The sequence below is a fragment of the Gadus macrocephalus genome, chromosome 10 (assembly GCF_031168955.1).
Source record: "Gadus macrocephalus chromosome 10, ASM3116895v1".
Classification (NCBI taxonomy): Eukaryota; Metazoa; Chordata; class Actinopteri; order Gadiformes; family Gadidae; genus Gadus; species Gadus macrocephalus.
The window spans coordinates 6,587,532-6,613,214 of record NC_082391.1 but is presented as its reverse complement, the minus strand read 5'-3'; the positions used below and the strand labels follow the sequence as shown (position 1 = coordinate 6,613,214).

Here is a 25,683-nt window from a genome sequence, read left to right as displayed (position 1 = left end):
AGGGAGCCCAGCCGACCGTAGCACTAACAAGCTTTTCCCCTCCCATTTTCGCTCACTATTTGCCTCTTAGGGTACGTCGTTCTTCTTTGATCGAAGAGCCAGTACGACGCTACAAGTTCTCCTCGGACGCCGGTGTGAGAGGCACTGAGAGGAGCTGCAATCTGCTCTGTCCGTTAAAAAACCTCCTTCACCTCTTTCCTCCACACTTAATTCAATTCGGCGATGTATTGCTCGTCTTCTTTTATATGTTTGTGGGTATCTATGGAATGTGTAATTCATCCCTGTCAGAGTCCATTTCCAGAATGTCAAGTAGGAGCTTCTCTAAAGTCTCTCTCTCCCTCTCTCTCTCTCTCTCTCTCTCTCTCTCTCTATCCTCACCTCCTCCATAAATGAATGTTTCTGTCCCGTATCGATTAGAATGAGGCTAAAATCAGTTTAGCCCTGCATTTGCATCATGTGGCGAGGGATTATTTGAAATAAATAAATAAAGAGGAGGGAGAGGGGGAAAAAAATAGTAAAATAATTGGAGGACAGAAGGGTGGGTGCGTGATGGACCTCTGAGACGGATTCAGGATAAGGATGGAGGAGTAAAGAGGAGGGGATGGATGAGGAGAGATGGAGAGGAGGAGTGAGGGAGGATGGAGGAGAGCAGGAACAAGGTGAAGGAAAAGGGAGGAAGGAGGAGTGAGGGAGGAGGAAGGAAGATGGAGAAGGAGAGAGGGAAAGAGGATGGAAGAGAGAGGGAGGCGAAACGAGGGAGAAGGAGAGAGGAAGGAGGGGGGAGGGAGAGGGGAGAGAGGAGGGGAAGAGGGAGGGTGAGGGAAATAGCTTGAGACGACAGCATGCCGTTATCAAGCACTTAATTTTCTTTATTTTCTTTATTTTTGTATTCCCTCTTCAATGGCAACTTCTCTTAATAATCCAGCCATCCTCCTATGGTCCTCTGCTCACCACCGGGGCCCGGGCACCAGTAGTATCACAGTGTGTCCCTCATCAGCCAACACCGCCAGAGAAACACAGAGAGAGTGAGGGAAGGATGGAGTGGGAGAGAGATAGAGTGGGAGGAAGAGGGAGTGGAGGCGACATAGAGAAGGCAGACAGAGAAAGAGATAGACAGCATGTGTGAGAGAGAAAGACAGAGTGATAGAAAGACAGTTTGAGGTAGAGAGAGAGAGAGAGAGAGAGAGAGAGAGAGAGAGAGAGAGAGAGAGAGAGAGAGAGAGAGAGAGAGAGACTGCGTGTGAGAGAGAGACAGAGAGAGAGAAAGTGAGGAGGAGGAGGAGGAGGAGGAGGAGAGGAGCAGGGGAGGCAGCCGAGAGGAGCAGGGGGATGTGGTAATGGTTGGCCGGGCACCTTGCGCTAGGATAACAGAGTGATAATAATGGGCCGAGGCGAGCAGGAGCCATGTATGTCGTGCGGGAGAATAATTGCTTTCCTTTCAAGAGCTCCCACTTAATTGGCCTTGCTGTTGTGGTAGGCAAGTCTGAGAGGGCAGGAGGACAGATGAGAAGGAGAGGTAAAGAGGGAGAATGAAGAAAATGAAGGCATGAAGAAATGACGGGAGGGTGGGAGGGAGGGATTGTGTGAGTGTTTGGTGTGTGTGTGTGTGTGTGTGTGTGTGTGTGTGTGTGTGTGTGTGTGTGCATGTGTGTGTGTGTGTGTGTGTGTGTGTGTGTGTGTGTGTGTGTGTGTGTGTGTGTGTGTGTGCGTGCGTGCGTGCGTGCGTGAGTGCGTGCGTGCGTGTGTGCTCATAGCAGATTGTTCGGCTTCTTCTCCACAACTCTGTTGCTCTGAGAGCCGTAGCCATGGTGCTGCTTTTCTGCAACCTGGAGATTTTTCACACAAGCGCACACAGGCACACACACACAGACACACACGCAAACATACAAATGAAACGCGAGAGATATACACAAACACAGAGATGTACACACATGCAAACAGGACCTGATGTGACTGAGAGAGGAACAAACACACACACACATCACAGACAAACTAATTTGACCCAGGTTGCATCACGGCACTGATCTCCGACACAACGAACACCAGACTGAATAATTCTGAGACTCTCAGTTTGTCTGTCATAGATCAGCTCGCGGCCGCATCAGTTACTTTGGTGTGGAAAGCTTCAGCAGAATTTTGCAAAACCATGACAACTCAATAGAAATGCATTCCATTGAGTTACCCAAAGACTCTGGAAGGCTTAACCAGCCAGCCAACCAATATGGCCCGAGGTCTGTTCTGACAGGAGCAACAAGGCTGTATGAAGCCAATATAACAAAAGCCACATCAGGCCAGGAGAGCTTGAACCTCGGCCTCAAATGAGCCTGAATATATATAGAACTTGAATTGCAAAATTAACATTAATTCAGCGCTGGATTCCGGCCGTTTCCTGAGTCATGTCAAATATGTGAACTCTGTGCTGTGGACAGGTCAATTAAAATTTGGTGCACATTCCCACAAACCGCCGCAGGTTCAAACAGTCAATAATCAGATGCAACCATCCTTTGAAATGCGGCCCGGCAGCCTGGGCTCAGCAACACACTCTTTGGTGGGAGAAAACACCAGCACAGCGCCCCTCACTGAACCTGCTCCCTGATAGTTGCACTAATGAGCTCAGGGTTAAGGAGCACTCTGACTTTGTCATTGTTAAATACTAAATGCTATTAAATGGCTCCCTTGCCTATTTCACGTTGTTAACAAGGGGTCAGTTCACGGCATGCACAAGGAACAGAACCGAGAACGAAATGCAGCTTATTAGGAACACATCGACCTAATGTCGGACTCATAACGAGTAGACACGGTAGCAGGATAGAATATCAGACCCTCCAGGATTTCGCGATCTTGCGATTTGCCACTTCAACGCAACATCAACCAATCACCGCAAATTCAGGGTGGGTCGCAATTTTAACCAACCACCGCAACTTTCTCGCAAATTTGACCAATCAGTGGCGTCGTCTTGAACTGAGGTCGACAAACTACCTTCCGCCTTACTTCCGTGTTTAAATCGCGCAAAATCCTGGAGGGACTGGAATATTTCGTTTTTGTGCAGTGGTTTATGGAATTTGCATAAAATGTATCCGGTATCTCTTGCATGTTTAATGTCATCAACAAACATATTGACCAGATGTTTGAAGTCATCAACAACATGTTTGACTTCATCAACACTATGTTTGACGCATGCAACAACATGTTTGACGCATGCGACAAACTTGCGCTAGTACCTTGCCCCCCTGCTGTCTGACTAGTTGATTCAGATTACGGTTGCAGCGATTTAGCGATTCATGTCGTTACTGTCCTCCAAGATGGCAGCTTGGACATGGTTAAAACATAGATTTTTTAACCCAGCTTCTTGCATGAGCTATAGCCATTGAGTAGTAACCATCATCATCTTCATCAGCAGCGTCATCATCATGTCGAGGCCACGGTGGCAACTGCGTCTTCTGAGATGACACCTTTCCACCCATCCTGTTCCAGGATGTAAGGGGCGCAGTTCATCAATGCTGTCGTCGATGTTCTCCTCTCAGCCCCACGTGCAGCTGAAGAGGCTGTGGCTGTCGAGCCTCACTCTCCTGATGTATCTTTGATGTCCCCAGTGGGTGGACCAGAGAGCTCCACATTGTTCATGTGTTCCAACCATGGGTCCTCTTTGGCCATACTGTACTTCCCGGCCGTCTTTGAGTTCAGCTGAAGTCCCACTCCTATAAATTCCTTTTTTGACTGCCAGCAGGAGCAGTCAAAAAAGGTTGTTAAGCTGTGTTTGAGATGAGCGAGAGGTTGTTGGCCAAGCCGAGTTCAGGAACCGTGATGGCTGGTACACAACAAACCCTCCTGGGTACTAGGGTGACCCCAGAAAGAGTTAGCGCTGATGGGCAGTAACTAATACTTGTTTGCCTAGTAACCACTGTAACAAATGAGTAATACAAATTCAGGTGTTGAAATTGTACAGTTACCCCCCGCCCCCCCCCCCCCCCCCCCCCCCCCCCCCCCAAAGAAAAAAGAATTGATACTCATACAACCTTATTTTTGTAATTGTCATGCGTGTCACTAAGCAACAAGTCCACTTGAAAGATGGAAACGCATACAGCGGCTGGATATAATCCTATTACCTTGATACTTTCGGGAGGAATGATGACAGGAACAATGTTGTGAAATGTAAATTTAGTGCAGGTATTGAATAACTTGATATTCAAACGCGTGCATTTGTATATTGAAAGAATCCGTTGACACGTGTTTGCCTCTTTTTCATCTTGCCAACATTTGGTTTGGTCTACTGGTTTGAGCCCTAGTGCATGTTTAACTTTGGGCTTAACCTCTTTAATAAATACAGAAGTTGTTCAGTTGCTGCCCCTTCATCAGTCTGAGGCAGGTGGGCTTTTCATCTAGCATGTAATCTGTGCATGGATTCATAGGCTGCAGAAAACAACTGCTAGTTTGAAGCCTTAGCTGCATTTACTGGCAATTACCCTGACATTCACATAGAGGCGCACATGCTAAGTCGGGATTCGGAGGACAAAGGCCGCAATTACCAATCTTGTGGCTGAAATGGAAAGGAAATAAAAGGAGAGGGGTAATCTGTTGCTGTTGGAAGTGAGTATTAAGTAATGTGACGTCATAATATTCCTTTAATGAGTATAAAAGTACCAGGGAGCCCAGCCAACCGTAGCACTAACAAGCTTTTCCCCTCCCATTTTCGCTCACTATTTGACTATTTATCCTTTAAGAGTAATGAGACTGCAAAATACTATTTTTGAGTAACCTTAGTGCTAACAAGCCACTAAATGATCTACATTATAGCTACACCCTCAGAAGTTATGAAGGCCTAATTTTTACATGGAAGCAATGACCTTTTACATCAGATGGCTGCATCGTGAATTCCGTGTTCTAGCAAAGAAGTGATATGTAAATTTCCGTGACCAACTGTTTATCGCTATACAGTACAGGCTTTCAGAAAAATAACGATATATATTCATAAATGATTAACATCAAATATCTTACGCACATTTATTTATTTATTTTAGAAATAAAAGCACTTATCAGCCTATGCCAGCGGCGCTGGTTTATTGAAGATTTGGACCTCACATTAATGACCAGCACCCGAGAACCGGGTGTGTTTGTGTGTTATTCACACAAACAACCCCCCAACCATCTCACGCACACACACACACACACACACACACACACACACACACACACACACACACACACACACACACACACAGCCTTAACTCGAGCAACTGAAGTGCATTTTAAGGTGCACAGTGTTTATAAAGTGGTAGGAGAAAGGCCAGAGGGAGTGGGAGTGTGGGGAGTTGAGGGGAGGGAGGGAGGGAGGGATTGAAGGGAGGGAGACAATGGGATCTGTTTTGCTATCACGGATGCACCTGAAGGAATGTGATGAGCCAGCTGTTTGGGCCTCTGTGTTTGTGGTTTTAAGAGAGGAGCAGGGAATAGGTGACAGGGAAGGAGAGATGGCATGTATGTGTGCTTGTGTGTGTGTGTGTGTGTGTTTGTGTGTGTGTGTGTGTGTTTGTGTGTCCGTGTATGTAGGTGGGTACAGTGACAGGGAAGGAGAGATGGCATGTATGTGTGCTTGTGTGTGTGTGTTTGTGTGGGTGTGCATGTTTGTGTGTGCTTGTATGTAGGTGGGTATTTGTGTGCTTGTGTGCATGTTTGTGGTGCGTGTGTGTAGTTGGGTATTTGTGTGTGTGTGCAGGAACCACCTTTATCGCCTGAAGAGGCCGACAGGAAGAGTGAAAGTTCTGGAGATAGGTAAAGAGATTTAGTCAGAGGGAGAGGGATAGTGTGTGTGTGTGTCTGTGTGTGTGTGTGTGTGTGTGTGTGTGTGTGGGTGGGTGTGTGTGTGTGTGTGTGTGTGTGTGTGTGTGTAGGGGGGTGAAGGCATAGGAGAGAGTTTTGATTGAGTGCCTGCTGTGGTCCCATCAGATGTGGCTTAAAGGAATAAAGGATTCATTTGAAGGAGGGTGGGAAAGATTATGTACAGTCCTCACATCTATCCAAATCCCTTCCAAATCCCTCTACATCACACTTATCATGCCGCGCGCAGGGCTCACTGCTAACTCTCTGCCTGTCTCTCTTATCGGCGGCGCTACGTGTATCGCGGTTGTCGACAGACGTGTAACTTACTTTCCGATAAGCCGAGGTTTTGCTCACACGAGCCATTTTAATAACGCGCATATAAGTCAGGATCATTAAGGTATTTGATGTGCCTTAGGTTCCGGGGGGTAACTTGTGCAAAGCATTCTATAGGCAGCATTATAGTGATGGTTTAAGACTTCGGTGATGTGGTTATAAGAGAAACATTTACTAGCATTATAGTAGCTAGTTAATGACAAATGATACTAATCCCGGGATGAGTCTACACAAATTCAGCCCGATTTGCAACAGTTTTTTTTTGGGCAGACAAACTTTAGCATTGTAGTCGATCATGAACTTTGGGACGTTGGATAGGTCTTCTACCATGGGTCATGTGACACTGTCAACAGCCTGTTCTACCCTCGGTCATGTGACCAGTGCCGGCGCTCCCATAACGCGCACTACGCGCTGCGCGTAGGGCCTCAAGTCCTGAAGGGGCCCCCAAAAAAATAAAATAAAATAAAAAATCATACTTGTACACTTCTGGTTTTAAGTTTGTATTTCTGGATAACTATTTAATCTAAAAGATTTTGGACATTCCAATACTTGTGTGCAGGGCCGACGGAATATGGGGGAAAGTGAGACAGTTGTGGGGGGGCCCTAGGCAGAGGGGGGGCCCATGGCAATAAAAAAATATATATATTGAATCATTCATCAGCCCACCCCCCACCCCCCCCCCGCCCCCCCCCCGTCAACAATTTAGCGCAGGGGGCTGGTAGGGGGAATTCGGGGGGAGGGGGGGGGGGCCATAAAGGAGTTATGCTTAGAGCCCCGAAATAGCTAGCAACGGCACTGCATGTGACACAGTCAACAGCCTGTCCTACCTTGGGTCATGTGACTCTTCAACAGCCTGTCCTACCCTGGGTCATGTGACTCGTCAACAGCCTGTCCTAACCTGGGTCATGTGACACGTCAACAGCCTGTCCTACCCTGGGTCATGTAACTCGTCAACAGCCTGTCCTATCCTGGGTCATGTGACACTTCAACAGCATTTTCTAGTGCGTCATGTGACATGGTCAACAGCCTGTCCTACCATGGGTCATGTGACATGATTAACAGTTTGCGATGTGGCTTTTGACACACCCAACAACACTCCAACGAAAGCTCTAGTACTTGTGTTCCCCTGCCTAATTTGATAACTCCTACGATGTGTTCCTTGACGTTGACCAATGGGGTGACAGCTGTGTTGCACATAATGTAAACAAGCCTGAGAGCAAGAGGGATGCTGTGAGGTGGTTCAACAAAACCAAGGGAAGTTCTTTGAGCAGTGGCATGGTCCACATTCCTTCCCTCAAGTTGTCCTTGAGGACAGACAGCCTATCGTGTCCTCTTCTAAACCCCCTGGACAAGTCCACATAGTTTCTTTCCTTTCGGACCAACAACATCACACATACAGCAATGTTTGGTGGGGTCATCGCGTGTTGCCAACTCACAGCCGATCCACGGCCAGCATTGAGGGCACTGTGATGCCTAGTCCAACATGGGGACTCTTGGGGATAACGGTGAAAGTGTAAATATTATGTAGCCTGATCCGAACATAAGAGAGGAATGCAAATCCAGTCCCAGATTCTCAGGTTGTCATTGTGAGAGGATGATCTCCACATATGAGTCTGTGAGCGGGGGGGATGAGGTGTGTATGCTTCTGGAATGGATTCCCCATCTTATTCTCGCCCCTCTCGGTGTGTCTGTGTGTCTATACCACCGTAATCCCTGGATCCTATTTCCGTGTTTAATAACGTGGTGTAGTTCATGGTTCCCCGCTGCTGTGTGCAGGCGAGGGCTGTGGCTGGACTGAATTCCTGACTGCGTCTGCAATATGAAATATATTATTTTTCACAGAGGAAAAGCTGAAGGGAAAAACAATGTTTTTATTTCCATGTGATGGACAGAGAATTTTCTATCTATTGCAGCATTTGCATTCAGCTTTCAGCCCACCCAGATTTGAGCCTGTCTGCCATCTTTAGATATTAATCTCCATTTCGGATAGTAATCCAAACTTTAGATATTGATGTAAAGTCTGTTGAGTTGAGCTGTTGTGATTAGCAGGACCCTGCGGTAATCAGTTTAGGTAAAATCAATCACAATTGTCAATCACTGAGACAATATGACATTTCGACAATTGTTAACAGAAATAGGTACAGATTACTTTATTGATCCCGGAAGAATTTATTTTGTGACAGTCTCTAATCACAAGCCAGAAACTTCAATGCAAATAGAACAAACATAAAAAAATTAATACAAACACAAAACACTCCATAAATATACATATTCTAATTATGGATCAAATATGATGAAATGTATCATCGCTGAATGTTTGTATATAAAATGAAGTAGCTATGTAACTGAAATTAAATAAATTGTCACAGGTATGTAGCACAGATCATCTTGATACGATAAATCCTAAAATGTTCAAATTGACTGAATTCCACGACAGTGCAGTATAGAATGACCTGCTGACTGGCGGTGGTGAGAGGAGTTAAAGACTTCTCTGTCCACAGGAATTAAGGTTTTCCCGTACCACCCGGTGGACCTCCTCAATGCCAGGCGTCGACTGCTGAACAGACTTCTCTGTTCAGACTGCAGTCCGGAGTCATTGTCAAGGGTAGAGAGGGGTTTTGGACAGCCTCTTTTCTCTGACGGCTACAGGGGGTCCAGTTCCACCCCAGAACACGCCGGCCATCCTGATCATTGTCAGGAGAGTGTTGGACTTAACAAGCTGTTTAGTCATGCTGCTGTTCCAGATTCACCCAAGCCTAGAAGATACTCACAGAGCATCCGCACCATGCTCCCATCGGTCTTCTAATGTCGGCAGCTCACTTCCTCAGGAGGTAGAGTCTGCCCCTACATGTAGACTGACATGGAGAACACTGTCCAGTCAAGCTTGGTGTCCAAGCGGATAGTGTATGGTGGACAGAGGCCAAGGTTTACAGGGGGAAGAGGAACGGACATAGGGCCGTCTCCTGCAGTACTACATTGGTATACAGGCCCACGGCGGACCCACAGCAGGTTTAAATAGAAGTCCAGGCAGGTCATTTGAGATCCAGCACCCCAGCGGGGCGACTACCTTCCTTGCCGTGAGTTTATTCCCCAGCAGGGTGGGCTGGATGGCGTTCTTCTCAGAGGTCCTCATCATCTGGGACGTCCTCATCATCTGGCGGGCCCGCAGACGCTCTCTGGTCAGGCTCCTTAGGACTGGAACAGCTGAGAGGATGGTGTGGAGAGTGATGGGTGTGTGAACGGAGGCGGAGGCAAAAGGGGAGGGGATGGGGGATGACCACTGGAGGGAGGCTGACGACAGTACTGAGGAAGTGTGAAAGCCAAAAGGGCAGGAAATAGAGGGTCTGTCCACCCCCCCCCCCCCTCCCATTAAAGGTCCCATGACATGAAAATCTCAATTTATGAGGTTTTCTAACATAAATATGAGTTCCCCTAGCCTGCCTATGGTCCCCCAGTGGCTAAAACTTGCGTTTGGTGTAAAACGAGCACTAGCTGTTCTAGGAGGCTCAAGCGCGCTGATTTGGAATGTCTGCATTCATAACGTCACCAAGAATCTCAGCTCCTCCCCTTACTCTGCCTGGCCCGCCCAGAGACGTTGGCCCGCCAATGAGACTCGACCGTGCGAGCGCCACGTGTGTGTGTGTGTGTGTGTGTGTGTGTGTGTGTGTGTGTGTGTGTGTGTGTGTGTGTGTGTGTGTGTGTGTGTGTGTGTGTGTGTGTGTGAATACACACACTGTAACGCAAGTGTTTCTTGCCGGTTCTTTGACGTGTCTTGTATTTCCACAACGAGACTGTTGTGGGGGTTATCTGAGCCATGGTTGAGAAGGAATTGGGGGAAAGGAACTTTGGCTTTGACTCGCTGAAGTACATGAACTGCGACATGCCGCCGGTTGCCGTGAGGCACCATCGCCCGGCAGCGGGCAGCCGGCAGCGGGCAGCCGGCAGCAGGCAGCCGGCAGCGGGCAGCCGGCAGCAGGCAGTGCGCGGTTCAGTCGACTTCAGGTTGATGTGAAAGTGGAAGAACCAGAGACGTCGCAGAACCCGACAAAGTCTTTTGTGATTCATAATATCGTCTGGAGGCGCACACAGCTTTTGGCCGTGATAATATGTATTAAATGATATAGATTTCTATGTATTATATGATATTATTTAGATATAGAGCTCCAGGACTGTAACGCAAGTGTTGTACGCTTCCTTATTATTTGGATAACCGTTCTGCTTTTGGTGTTATATGGCGCATAACACGTCGGACTCTCGTCTCTGGTATTTCTAGAACGAGACTCGTATTGGGGGTTATCTCAGCCATGGTTGAGAAGGAATTGGGGAAAGGAACTTTGGCTTTGACTCGCTGAAGTACATGAACTGCGACTTGCCGCTGGTTGCCGCGAGGCACCATCGCCCGGCAGCGGGCAGCCGGCAGCAGGCAGCGCGCGATTCAGTCGACTTCAGGTTGATGTGAAAGTGGAAGAACCAGAGACGTCGCAGAACCGGACAAAGTTGTTTGTGATTAATAATATCGTCTGGAGGCGCACACAGCTTTTGGCCGTGATAATGTGTATTAAATGATACAGATTTCTATGTATTATATGATATTATTTAGATATAGAGCTCCAGGACTGTAACGCAAGTGTTGTACACTTCCTCGTCGGACTCTCGTCTCTGGTATTTCTACAACGAGACTCGTATTGGGGGTTATCTCAGCCAAGGTTGAGAATGAATTGGGGGGAAGGAACTTTGGCTTTGACTCCCTCAAACACATGAACCACGACATGGAGGAGAAAGGGATTGTTGGCGGCGAATGTCTCCCGCTTGAGCCCCGCTGAGGGACCACCGCCGGAGGCGGAGGTTCCTAAGACCGGCAACGATCCCTTTCTCCTCCTTGTCGCGGTTCAGTCTACTTCACTTTGATGAGGACGTTGAAGAACCAGGAACGTCGGAGAACCCAACGAGGTCGTTTGAGATTCATAATATCGGCTCACACAGCTTTTGGCCGTGATAATATATATTATATGATATATCTATGTAGGCTATATGATAATATTTAGATATAGAGCTCCAGGACTCCCGTGTGTTCTAGAATATTTACAGAACACGGCTAAAGGCTGTGTGCGCCTCGCCATTGCGATACATCCACTGTAAACAGAGCGCATGGTACCGTGGCTGCAAGCTGCTCAGGGCCACACCCCCACCCTCCTCCTTGACCCGCCTCGCTCCTCCTCATTTGCATTATAGCTACAGACACCAAAACAGCGCATTTGGGGGAAGCTCAATGTGCGACTGGCTCGGAGTGGCTGTAACTCTGCACCACGGCTGAATTTCGGGAACGTCTTTGAATACTGTGTTAGTTGCCCACTAATACCTATATTAAAGAATACATAAAATAGCATGTCATGGGACCTTTAAACCTGTTGAGGAACCTGTTGTTGGGACGGGACACTAGCCCCTCTGGACTAAACTTTACTTGTAGTGAATAATCAAATTGATTGTTGATGCTAATTTGACAATTAACTGGGATACAAATCAACACGATGCCAAGCAAGCAATTCATGTAATTATTTTAATGAGTCTTTAGTAGAATTTCCAATTAAGCCGCACAAATGTTGGTTGTTAACCTTTTCCTTCCACCAAAGGATTAAACACAGGCTGTCTGCCTGCTCCTCTTCTACAAATGTTCTATTCATCCTGTTTTATTTAGTGGATTTCCTCCCGGTGTCAGAAGGAAAACACTCCTCCATGCAGCGGGTGTCAGGATCTCCATCTGGATCCAGGAGATTTGGTTTGAATGACCTTCTAGTCTTCTGTTACACTCGTCATTCCAATGTGACTTTTCTCATCTCATCATGCTGGGACACATTATCAGGCTGGTCTGGGCTGTCTCCAATCCCATTCTGCTCACTCTGTGATCCAATGAGTGTGGGACAATTTCTAACCCTTTTATGATTGGTTTGCATATGTGTGTGGACAGAAATCTGGCCACACTGTGGACAGGTTACTGGCAACGGTAAAGTGATCATGTCTGATTTACTGATTATGTCTCGACTCATTCCCCATTCCCCTAGTGTGGTATGCAGGGGCTACCATGTTGAAAATGGATGGACATAAATTAAATCAAAAAACTCTCACTCCGAAATTGCACTTATGCACATAATGCATGAGGGGAGCCCTGGTCCTTCAGAGCTCTCTCCCAACATCGCAGCTCTGGAGCACTTATTACATATGCATAAGGTCACCGGCAATTATTTCTAATATAAAGGAGGAACATCAATTCTGGACACTGATGTGGTGGTTTTGCATTGAAGTGTCGAGTCCTGGCCCGGCGACCGCCACAGTGTTTAGATCTGTGTTCAGGAGATTATGGGAGAAGTCCAATTGAGTGGCAGTTAAGTGTGATCGAGGCCTTGCACACACTGCAAACTAAACCCAACAACAGCAACACTCACGGTAATGAAACCAGCAGCAGCAGCAGCAGTAGTGACTGCTAAGTACCATTAAATAGACGGGACATCCTCCATCCACCCAAATGTCACACGCAGCCCTGCGTCTACTGGGGAGCAGCCCATAGGCAGATAATCAGATGAGTGCTGGAGTCATCACTCTAAACTGGAAAAGAGAGAGCTACCTTTAATGGCTTTACTTAGCTCTACTCTTGCACTCAAGCAATGACTACCGCTATGCTTTCCCCACCCAACTTCCTCGGTCGTCTCTGTCTACTCGTATGTGGTGGTGATTACGGACTCCTCGCTCATTCACTGATGTTCAGCATGTCGGCAGATCCACCGGTGATCCATCATCAAAGCCTAGTCAAGCTGTGTGTATATACCTGCAAGGGATCTCAGCATAAGATGTCATCTTAACTTAACTTAAGTGTTTCACATGAGGCAAACCACGCCCCAGCTTATGAAAGAAACCCCATTGTGATTGTCCCTGTCTGAATATTTAAAGTTATTTCTTGCTCTTACAACAGGTGCACACAATTCAAATTCCCTTCAGATGCAATACTGGTCATGCGCAAAAGTCCCCTTACATAAAAAAATCTGGAAGCGGCCCAGTCAATGTCCTTGAGTATCTGACACCTATCCAAGCCTTCTAGTGTGTGCACTACAGGAGCTGAAATAGCACATTGATGTATGGGCTATATGCATATATCTGGAAGGCTGGATTCATCACGTCAGGTAGTTTAGAAGGTATAAGTTTAGTCTTTTTGTGAGCTCATCTAAAATGAGTGTCTATGCCTTACCAAGCATTTGTAACTTATATTTAAAGGCTGGAAATGCCTCAAGTAGCATTGCAGCAGGACCAAGTAATATGCAGTAATAAGTAAGGCCTGGCTCGTCCTCACTTTGACAAAGTAACTAATGTTTTAAATTATTTATCGGAACTAATCATCAATTGCCTAATTATTAACTGTTTGAAGCATTATAAAACAAATGTAAATAGTTTGCAAAAACCTCTGCTTGCACATTATAAAGGATTGCATAAACCATTTTCTCATCGTCTTAAAATTGACTAATTAGTTATGAATGAGTTTTCATTGAGAAACAATGCTTTATTACTGCTGAATTCTGTATGAAATCCCTATTTACCACAACTTAACCAATACTTCAAAGTTGCAACCATTCTGATGTGCTTCTGAGGCATGAAACTGCGAAAACAAAACAGTTTCCACCATTAGTTTGGTGTGCACTCCAACCCCGCAGTACAGATCAGAACGTAGAGATCAGAGCTGCGTTTTGCTCCTTCCATGCAGCGGCGGCGGGAGGGGGGAAAGATGAGCCCTCCTTCTTTTCATGGCTCTAAATCAAGCCATGTATTATTTAACTTAACACATTATAGGAACGTGATTGCGGTAGCAAATCCAAGCCATTTAGAGACCCTGATGCAGTCGCTCACACAGTCACATGGATGTGACGTTGCCATGGCGAGCATTTGATATAAAAGAATGAGCTGAATGCTCACAATAGCGGCTTTACTTTCCGTAAGCAACATGTATGAGTATTCAGACCTCGTCCAATTGATCGTCCCCTCAAGGTTGTCGTATCATTGCCGATTCGTGCTGCCCGTCCTCTTCCTTCAGCAACAATCCATCCTCTTTCTTTTTTTCCAGCAATCTCAATGCAGCTGTGCAGCATTTATGTATTATTCAGACGGCCCGTTTGGAGGAGTCCATATACTCTTCTGCTTCTAAGCCTAATCTTCTTCTTTCCACCAATCACGAGTCTTTTGGCACTGCATTTTGCAATGCACATGCCTAAAATTGGATTAGGTTGGGCTTACCCCAGCCATGATAAACAACTGTCCAGCTATGAATATCAATCACGGTAATAATATCCTTAATTCCACTCCTGGGATGGAGTACGTATGGGGCTCGGTGTAAGAAAAAAAAGCGTGCAAGAAAGATGCAGATTTAAAAAAACAAAAACAATGGCCACCTCCCCAGGTAACCTAATAGTACTCTGATGAAGAATGTGTTTCTGCTCAAATAACAGCGGAGAGGAATGCATTAAACTCCCCATGAGTAATAATGTTGAATAATAATATCATAGTATATATATAAAACAATAAACTGACAACCAACAAAAGGAGCAAAGAGAAAAGAGGAAGGTTTGAGAGCCGGGTCTAGACTGCATAATCGAGGAAGGGCACGTTTCTTTAAAGAAGAAAAAGTCTGTAAAATGTACCGTTGTTTGAAAGGTCACGAGCCGACGCCAGTGAAGCAGCTGAGAGTTGTAAACGACCCTTCTTATCAAATGTTAATGCTCACAGACCCTGCGTTGCAAGTGCCAGCGGGAGGAATATGTCTTTGAGGTCCTGCAGGGTCCATGGAAACAAGGCTTTTTAATTTACATGCAGGAACACGAGCAGCTAATTGCTTTTTCTGAGGCCATGAAATAACACGATAGCTTTTTCTGTGGCATGGAGGGGGGGAGGGGGGCCGGGGGCGGGAGGACGAAATTCAACATCTCCTTAGGGGCCCCATGAGATTGGCTGGCTCTGGTCGCCCTGGTGATGCAGTAGTAGACTCACCGGTTGGCCGGCTGCAGGCCAGACGAGGCCAGGGGGGTGTTGGTTGAACCTCTTGGGTGTTTGGGTTTTTGTCCAGAGCTTTTCCATTTCCTTTTCCCTTGGACTTGTTGTATGGTAATGTTGTATGGACATTTGGACAAAATCCAAAATAAAGGATAGAAAACAGCAGAAATGTGGACATTCTGGATTTAAAGATGCACCAATCAACTTGACAGATGGTTGGATTCTTGACCATGGCTGTTGTTTTGTTTGTGGTACTTCTGTGGTACTACATTGAGCATTCCAAATGTGGGTTTGATTCTCCTTTGTTTAAAAACAGAAATGTCCTGTTCAAAAAGCTACAAATGCCCCAAAAGAATAACAATCACAGCCTCACTGCTGTCATCCGGAAATCTTTTAATGTTTCCCATCTGACATCAAATAAGTGTATCCTCCATTAGGATATGAGCAGACAGAGGAAGATGGCACTTACAGTCTGTTTACCATCTTGGGGCTGATAACACGACGTGACGGAAGCAGAGAAATTGATTTAATCTTCCACTGTGCGGCGATGAATGTTAATTTTCTTCGAAGATGTAATCTTCACCATGAATGTTGTTGCTAAAGACGTTACTGCATAAACCCATTCTGTTTGAAGGAATAAAGCTGTTATGCTTTTCCCTTTTGTCCCCGACTGAATCTGAGATCAAATGATTTTTGATTATCCTCGTACAACAAAATGTTCTGCCCCAAAAGTGCACGGCAGAAAGTAGACGACCAATCTGTGGATTTATTCACAATCGTGTGCTCTCCACATGGCAATTTCAAGAGTGGCAAAATGAGCCTTGTGCACCAGCGATCCCCTTCGTCCTTGAGGGCTATTAATAACAACAACTTCACATTAACAGGGACGCAGAGGGAAAGAGCAACTAAACTAATATATGGCCAACTTACCCACAGCCCTTGGGGCTTTTTTTGTATTTACAAGTTCCCCCAAGATACAACACATACTAATCACCCTGGCCGTGCTTGAACTTGTCTCTGGAAAGAGTAACACCGTCAGTGGTAATTACACGTGCCGAGCGGGGTCTTGTCCATACACAATGGAGATGTAGAACAAGGGGAGAGGACACCAGCATTAATCCAAAGGCTCCGTCCTCCTGCCTTACACCCCGCCACCCCCCATTTGCCAGCACCCTACACCCTGTCGTGTTGTGCAATGCAGTAGTCCACATCGCTCTCAATCTTTCTGTATCTCCATGTCTTATTCTCTCGCTCCTTCTTTCACTCTCGTCCTCGATTTTACTCTTTTTTTAAGACCGCATCCGCAGCAGCACTTGAGGAGCGGAGAGGAAGAAAGTCGCAGACGAAGGACGATAGTTTGTGTCAACACTGCCCCCTGCTGGTCGGAAAAAACGCGGGACGGAAGGCGAGGCACTTGCACGAGGCTCTGCCTCGCTCTCTGCCGTCAGACATTCACGCTCATTAATGCCAAGCATCCATGAATGCATAGTTACGTGAATTCAAGAGGGCTCCGGCTTCCACATGAATCATACATCAGATCCTCTGAGTACATCATGTCAAACGACGTACTCATCAAAACAACACGACAAATGTGGAATTTGGCAGAGATTTATTTTTTAAATAATAAAAAAGAACAAGGCTTCAAACACCAATATCCGTCCACAGAAGAAATACTTAAATGCGTGCAAATATAGCCCTGTGTGTTTGGTGTGGAACAAAGTGAAAGAGAGAATAGGCGAAACACAGACAGGGTGCTGGAAAGAGATTGGAGATGGAGGCAGAGAGAGAGAAGAGAGAGAGAGAGCGAGAGAGCAGCAGCTAAATCATTCCAGCAGGCAAATATAGATTTTCTGTCAGCACTCAATTGTAATTGTACAGGCTTGGAAATATCTCGCCTGCTCATAAGATGTAAATGAGCAGCAGGAACCAGCCTGCAAACTGCTAATCAGACTAGTGGAGCAAACGAAGGGAAGAAGTGAAGAAAGAAGGATCTGGAAGCTCGGTCTGCCTCCTCAAATAACCTTTATAACGGGACAGCTCATACCAGATGATGAGACCAGGGAGGAGGAGAGCCATGTCCAGGGTGAGAGAGGGAGAGCGAGAGGAAGATAAAAGTCTGCGTTTTCCTGCAAAATACGGAGCAGCGAAACCCGAGTCTCCTAGTGGGCTTCAGAGAACCTCCCACACCATGCGGGCGCCTGTATCTCCTCTAAGCCCCCTGCCTCCTCTCCTTCCCAGCCCTCTCTCCCTCCATGGGGTGCTCAGCGGGGGCCCGCAGCGCACTTAGCCCGGGCCTCGGCCAGAGGATCAAACCGGTATTCTCCCAAGGTCACGCTCACGATTCCCCTCTGCCTGCCGGCGGCGCGCTGTGTGTTTTTGTCGTGCTGTTCATCTGACAACCGGCCGCCCGGCCCGCCCGTGTCTGCCAGGCGACCAGCTTACCAGTCGCCACCGCCGGCGCGTCCGGCGGACTGAGCTGGACGGGCCTGACGACAAAAAAAACGTTTACTCACCACAATCAAATCATTGAGCATGAGACCCCCTCCCCCCGTAATCTGCGGCTGACCGGGGAGCGGCACAATGAGCCATCAGCCCCGCGGCCCGGCGGTTCCTGGACGAGGCGAGGCAGCCTGGGGCGGTCCTCAAACACAGCGGAGTTGGCTCCTAAAGTGAGGAGGAGAGGCGGACAGCGAGAGGGCACAGGGAGTAGGGTGAGGGATGAGGCCAAGCAGAGAGACAGACTTCGACCAGAGGACGGGGGAGGACTCTGAAGTTCAACATGGAGGTTTCTCCCAGCGCGGCTTTGAGTCGGAGTACACTTCAATCTCGCTCATAGTAGCAAAACTGAATGGAAGTGGAATTGACACACGAAAACATAGCAAATGTCTGACTTAAGAAAGATTCCATTTTGTTTACTATTTTTGTTGACTATCATTTCACCCCAATTACCCTCCTTTCTCATCCACCCCTCTACTGCCATTCATTTCCTTGATTTTATTCCTTATTCCTTCTTTACTTATTTCTTCCCCCGGAAAAAAATATGCAGCTTTTAGACAGTCTGGGTTTGAAATGCTTCTATCACAATGGACGATGGATTAAAAGATCACTTAAAGCAAGCAAATGTCATCTTCATTTGGCAGGCTGTATCCATAAACATCCCATCGATCCTGAACTCTAACCCTGTGGGTGCTTGTGCGCGTGTGTGCGTGTGACTGTGTGTGTGTGCGTGTGAATGTGCTCTGTGTCTATGCATGTCATGGACATTAATCAACTTGCGCGGGACGTACGTGGTCGCTGTGAATCTTTACAAACGTCCAGCCGGGATCCAAACAGGCTGACTGGTGGTTGAATTAGCGTCTCTGAGGGCTGCAGGCCGCTGTCGTCCGGGTAAGAATGAGCAATTGATTGCTGCCCCGCATCAGAGCGAACCGCCCCCGAGTACCTGTGTGAGAGAAAGAAATCGGGAGAAAAGGGCTGTTATCTACTCCAACAAATTGCTGCTATAGAAAGCACTCAGCACTAAAGAAAGTACTTGGAGTAATTAAAAGCCTAACTCTCAATCCCGTGTTATTCTTCTCATTCACCAGCGTTTGTCTCTGCGTCTAATGGATCAAACAGACAGAGAGGGTTGTTTTATCTTTTATCTAGGCCTCCTTTGTAGGAAGATTTCTATGCTTCATCGTGGTCATAAAACATGTTATGATATCAACACAGGGACTAGCTGGTTATTTATGTGTTTCAACCTACGTGACATTACACTATCTTACCAAATTGGCTTTAAGCTAAGTGGATGCGGTCATTTCATTACACGGCGGCGCACTGTAGAGAGTAATATTGTAATTAGCTCACTCTCACCTTGCGCAGCGCGCCTGGCTGGAGAAGGCCTGGCTTGAGGAGGTGGGCAACTGGTCGAAACGAGCACTGTTCAGCGTGGATTTATAGATTAGACGTGACCCTGCGGTGATTGGTGAAAGCAAATCAGTCGAGCAGAAACCCTGCTCCCTACTGCCACCATGTGGCCGTGCGCGGTACAGCTTGTACATATTTATATTGGTTGTGCGTGTGATCTCACCACAGCCATGATATGACTGCAGTAGTCTGGGTTATTGCATGTGCGTTATGCAATAGGAAATATAGGCCATTAAAATGGGACTCTTTATTATTGCAATATAGGGCAAACACACTTATTAGGTCAATGTGAAGGCCTATTTATATGTCTACATGCAGCACCTATCGTTTGTCTTAAGTGGACCCATTTTATCGCTTGGTTATGCCACCAGGCGTTCTCTAACTAATAGTCCGAACTACCTTTCAAAAAGAACGGTCGCTCTTCAAACTCACAATGACCGCATGAACAAAGATATTGTGGCGAGCAGCACGGAAAATATGTGACAGGACTCAGGAGCCCAGGTTCAAACAGACAACACTGACTCCCAGGATCAACTGCGCAACCCCGTAGGAGTCGCCACAATATTTTCAGCAAGTAACCCTCGAACAACAGCATACGGCCAGACAGTTGTGTAATCCCCCTGAGCTCTTTCTAATCCATGTTGTTTAAATGTATCATTTAAATTATATCCCAAAATCTCTCTCTCTCTCTCTCTCTCTCTCTCTCTCTCTCTCTCTCTCTCTCTCTCTCTCTCTCTCTCTCTCGTGTGTCATTGTTCATACCCTGGCCTATTGTGTATTGAACAAATCTATTTAGATTGAATGAGAGCGTCTGACTCCCCCGAAATATAAATAAAATGGGGATCAGAAGTAAGTTACACAAAAAGGCCATGGACTCTACTGTTGCCACGCTCAAACCAATGACGTGTCCGACATTGTTTGTGTAGGGCCTACAACATTTCGTAGGCGATGTTCATGGTAGAAAGTCACGATCATGCAATGCCCAGTAGTCCTTCCGCAACCTCTATTTTAGGTCTGAGCTCTGTTGAGATAATCACGTCAAATAATGAGCCTCCTAAATTGGGAGCGGAACGACACGGAAGATTAGAATGTAGCGCTCTGCCAACGCACAGCCCAGCCATTGTGAGAGAGCGAGAGCGTGTGTGTGTGTGTGTGTGTGTGTGTGTGTGTGTGTGTGTGTGTGTGTGTGTGTGTGTCCGCGTGTGTGCAAATGCCAATGCATGTGCATATACGTGTGCATGTGTGTACGTTGGTGCGTGCGTGCGTGTGTTTGCTTGCGTGCCTGTGTGTGTGTGTGTGTGTGTGTGTGTGTGTGTGTGTGTGTGTGTGTGTGTGTGTGTGTGTGTGTGTGTGTGTGTGTGTGTGTGTGTGTGTGTGTGTGTGAGACATGGAAATAGAAATTGAGGAAGTCAGTTCGAGCCGAGTGTATGTGCATATCAATGCGTGGGGAAGGTAATAGAGGAAGAAGTCAGTGTAACCAGGCTGGGTCGAGGTGTATGTGTGTGTGTGTTTGTAAGTGTGCGTTCTCGTGTGTGTGTTTGTGTGTTTGTGAGAGACATGGGGATAGAGACGGAAGAAAAGGTCTGTTTGAGCCAGAGAGAGAGAAAGAGAGAGAGAGCGAGAGCGAGAGAGAGAGAGAGAGAGAGAGAGAGAGAGAGAGAGAGAGAGAGAGAGAGAGAGAAACGACGGAGGAGAGGAAGTGTTGCCAAAGAGGAGAGGACTGTGGCGCTTTAATTACTCGCCTTGTTAACCCTTCGCCAGACCCCTCTCCACCCTGGACCACCCCTCTTCCCCCCTCTCCCCCTCAGACCAACCCTCTCTCCCCAGACCCTTCCTCTCCCTCTCAGACCAGCCCTCTCCCCCCCAGACCCCCCCTCTCCCCCTCAGACCACCCCCGTCAAGGGGGCTATGCGCTGTGGGTTGGGAGGGCAGGGGGCTAGGATGAGGATGCAAGGTTGTGTGTGTGTGTGTGTGTGTGTGTGTGTGTGTGTGTGTGTGTGTGTGTGTGTGTGTGTGTGTGTGTGTGTGTGTGCCTAATCCCACATCCACCTCCCAGACCGCCGGGCACGGGGGTTAGGGGGGGTTAGGGTTAGGGGGGGTAGGACTTTGTTTCATATTACCGGTACGGACCACGATAATGATCACTACAGGGACACGCCGGAGGATCTACCTATCATCCCCACCCCCTTGCGCATACCACCACCTGGTGTCTGCAAGGCCAGGAGAGGAAGGATATACTCAGGATACAACTACTACAACCACACACACATTCACAATTGCACATATCTGGAACAAAGTGTGTGTGTGTGTGCGTCTGAGTTTGCGCGCGCGCGCGTGTGTGTGTGTGTGTGTGTGTGTGTGTGTGTGTGTGTGTGTGTGTGTGTGTGTGTGTGTGTGTGTGTGTGTGTGTGCGTGCGTGCGTGCGTGCGTGCGTGTGTGTGTGTGTATGGCTCTACTACTATGGTTTATGTTACACAGAGATTCTCTGAATGGATGTGTTTATTGTTTGTCGGTTATGGATCTATGAATCTAAATAATTGCAGAACCTGGATATTTCTCTTGTGTGATCAGGCCTGACCTACACCGTTTTTTCCACCACCACTGACAGGCTTGTCATAGGGTCAGGTCAAACATGTTGCAGTAATGTAAGGCACGCTTTGCTAAATACTGTGTTGACATTCAAAAGTCTGCCTCATCATTTTATCTTTAAACGGTTTTATTTTCCTTCTGGAGCACACCCTGACCCATCTCTTTTCTTTCTGCTTATTTTCTTTGCTCTCTGCTGATGAAAGATGTGATTTGAGATTAGTGGCTGTTTTCAATCACCCGGGCTAAGAGATAAGGCCGCTCCTCTTGACCTCTCCTGCGTCGGAGGACACAGCTTGCTGCTCAACAGCCCGGCCGGCAGGTGCTTATTCAGCACGCTGCAACGCGGAACTCGCCGCACGGCAGAACGCGCCGCACCGCGGTACACACCGCATGGCAATCTGCGGAAGGGATCAAAAATGCATGCGTTGCGTTGGTCTCATGCTGAGGAGAACAGCATGAACTGTTGCTCCATTTTTATTTCTCAGTTTAGGTTAGTTTATTCGTGCCCATATCTGACATCGTCGTACCCAACAGCCTTAAATAGCAGATAACATCCAAATCCAATGGATGAGGCTTTGCTTAAAGGATTGTCAACAGAAATGATTGGCAATGTTGACCGTTATTATAACTTTTCCATCAAACATGCAGATTAGATATATTGGTTATCAAACAATCTTGAAATATGTCTTTAAAAATAAGGTTACCTCACGAAATCAATACATCTCCAATTTTTTTTGTACCAGGACGCGGTAGTAAACTTTCTTCAAAGGTTATTTAAAGGATAAGACCCATGTTTAGTGTTATGAGAAACACTTGCGTTTGTCCGCTGGGAAAAATGGTCTATTATTGGATGAAATGTATATGAGGACAATATGACAAGATTTCCCGCAGTTCATATAATGGACATTAGGGGGAAGCACTTGTCTTTGCTCAGAAACTTCCTGACCTACTTCTGTGCTGTCTGGACCATTTTGTTCTCAACCTGACCGTGTTTCCCCTTCGGTCGCTTAAGGTTTGAAGTCAAGTTGGGAGTAAAAGTATAAAACTTCCCTATAACTGTATCATAGCTATTATTAAATGTTACAATCTGCAGATCATTTACCGATATCCTATGCCTCATTTTGAGTTCATGTTTCTGAATGTACGGAATTCAAGAAAAATCATTCCTTACTTGTATGTTGTCCATCTAGAGTTTTCCTTTAGTGACATATGCAAACCCGCCATTTGTTTACTTAACTGAGTGTGTGTGTGTGTGTGTGTGTGTGTGTGTGTGTGTGTGGTTGACTGCGTGATAAGCTCAGTAGGAGGAAGAGAACATCTGTGAAACACACTGTTTAAGGGAGCCGTATACACACACACACACATACACACACGCACACACACACAAACTCACACACACTTTGTTCCAGATATGTGCAATTGTGAATGCGCGTGTGCTTGTGCGTGTTTGTGGCTTACCACTAAAAATGTGTAAGTCTTCACATCTTACCCAAAGCATGTTCTGTAAAATGTGTGACCTATGGAAATCTGGTTTAAAACGTACAACTTTTTTTTTGTCGGCTCGAGCCATGTAATGTTTATCAGACAGGATGTTCCAACCGTTCCAGAGGTGAACACAATGTACAGAACAGAACCCTAACCCCGAGAACCCCCGCTGTTCAGACCGCCCTTCCCTCAGCCCAACCCGCGTGCATCTATCCTCCCAAAGCCAAGGGGCCGGCCTGCAGCTCAGCATCGATATAACGGCCCCCGGTTACCCTGGTGGGCGACGTCGCAGAGGTAGACACAGGGTAGTGCCTCCGCAGTCAGCTACATCAGCACAAGAAACACAGTTCTTGTTGGCCGCTGTTTGTGGCTGTGGTTGTGCGTGTGCATGCGTGAGTCTGTGTGTGGGCACTGATGGCCCTGAGCTTCTTTTTAAACGAATGGCCGCTTACGGACACTGAGAGCTCCACACTTGTGCATCTCAACCATCCCTTCCCCTGCAGCACCCCACCCCCACCACCCCAACCACCTTGTGAGGGACCGGCGTGGTCGCCCCACGTATCTGGTATACGGCCAACTGGATATTGCGAGTGTGGGCAAAAATGAGGGCAACGGACAGAGGACTAAGAAAAAAGTGAAGTTTTAATGTCTCCAAAACATTCACACAAAAATATAGCAACGTTCCAAACGAAAAGGAGATGACTGCATCGGTCAGCAAACAAAACTAAGATACATAACATAGGATATCATAACCTTTCGTACTGGCCTCACGTCAAGCCAGCACCACTTTCAGCCCCAAACACCAAATGAAAAGGCCCTTAAATAGGGAAATGGTAATTGGACCAATCACGGCCATATGGGCCAGACCATTAACTGGGGAAACATTTACCTAAAGCTAACAATCCAACATAACTGAACAGAAAGTACATTGTGTGAATACTAAATAAACATGATACTAAACAAACAATCACCAAATACATATATACCCACACCCTGTGCAGAACCTAAAGATATTTACAAAACAGCTGTTTCTATCAACACCCCCCTGGGCTATTCCCTGATACTTGGATCCTAAGCTCCCTTAGCATACTGCCCCCTACCGGGACGGAAGACCAATTCTATACCAGCCCAATCTAATATATACACACAATATAATAATAATAATAATAATAATAATTCCTCTAATGCGGGACAGTGAGAAGGGGGAGGATTTCACCTTCTCACATTTCCCACCACCTCCGGAGTTTCGCCAACCGGATGGCGAGACAAAAAGTCTGCTACTGTATTCTGCCTTCCCGCTCGGTACTGCACCGTGAAACGAAATGGCTGCAGTGCCAAGAACCAGCGGGTGATGCGAGCATTGGAGTCCTTCATGCTCCCCAACCACCGCAAGGCGCGGTGATCAGTCTCCAGTGTAAAGTCTCTACCCAGCAGGTAGTATTTCAAAGTGTCTAGTGCCCACTTGACAGCTAGGCACTCTAGCTCGACTGCCGCATACCTGGTCTCCCTGGGGAACAACTTGCGGCTTACATAAGCTACAGGCTTCATGTTGTCCCCCTCCCCTTGAAGCAGTACTGCCCCAAGACCAACACCAGATGCGTCGGTCTGGACAGTGAAGTGCTGTTCGAAGTCCGGGCTCTGGAGCACAGGATCCTTGCAGAGCGCCCCCTTTAAGTCCAGGAACGCCCGCTCCTGCTCCTCCCCCCACTGTATCTTGGCGAAGCCTGACTTCCTGGTCAGGTCAGTCAAGGGAGCTGCTCGTCGGGCGAAGTCTGGCACAAAACGGCGATACCAGCCCACCAGACCCAGGAACGACCTCACGTCCTTCTGAGTCTTGGGGCGCTGGCATTCCTGTACCGCCTGGACCTTGTCCTTTTGTGGCCGAATCACACCCCGGCCTAGAATATGGCCAAGGTACTTCACCTCCTCCTTGGCTATCGCACACTTGAGGGGGTGGATGGTCAGCCCCGCCTGCTGGATGCGCTGCAGCACGTCATCAAGGTGCCGCAGATGGTCTTCCCAGGTGACGCTGTACACCACAATGTCGTCCAGGTAGGCTGCCGCAAAGCCGTCTGTGCCCGCCAAGACGATATCCATCAGTCGCTGGAAACTGGCTGGTGCCCCCTGCAGGCCAAAGGGCATTACCAGAAACTGGAAAAGCCCCTGTGGGGTCCGAAAGGCTGAGCAATGCCTGGCCTCCTTGGCCAAGGGCACCTGCCAGTAGCCCTTGCATAAATCCAGGGTAGTGATGTAGGACGCTTTTCCCAGGCGCTCAATCAAGTCCTCGAGCCGGGGCATTGGGTAAGCGTCAAAGTGTGATTGGGCATTCACCTGACGGAAGTCAATACAAAAGCGCATAGTGCCATCCTTCTTGGGCACTAGCACCACCGGGTTACTCCACTCACTGGAGGACCTCTCAATCACCCCCAAAGCCAACATCTCCTCCACCTCGGCTTTGAGGCACGGCAGGAGACGCTCAGGAACCCGGTACATCCGTTTGCGCACAGGGGTAGTGTCTTTGAG

At 47.4% G+C, this 25,683-nt stretch overlaps 1 long non-coding RNA gene across 1 annotated transcript; it reads right to left on the bottom strand.

Moving 5' to 3' along the window:
* Positions 1 to 8,272: 8,272 nt before the first annotated feature.
* Positions 8,273 to 19,437, bottom strand: LOC132465603 (uncharacterized). Its single transcript, XR_009527624.1, has 4 exons — positions 18,732 to 19,437; positions 18,465 to 18,619; positions 17,691 to 17,841; positions 8,273 to 9,354 (listed from the first exon to the last, which is right to left on the bottom strand). It is a non-coding gene; the product is annotated as an uncharacterized LOC132465603 (long non-coding RNA).
* Between the last annotated feature and the right edge of the window lie 6,246 nt (positions 19,438 to 25,683).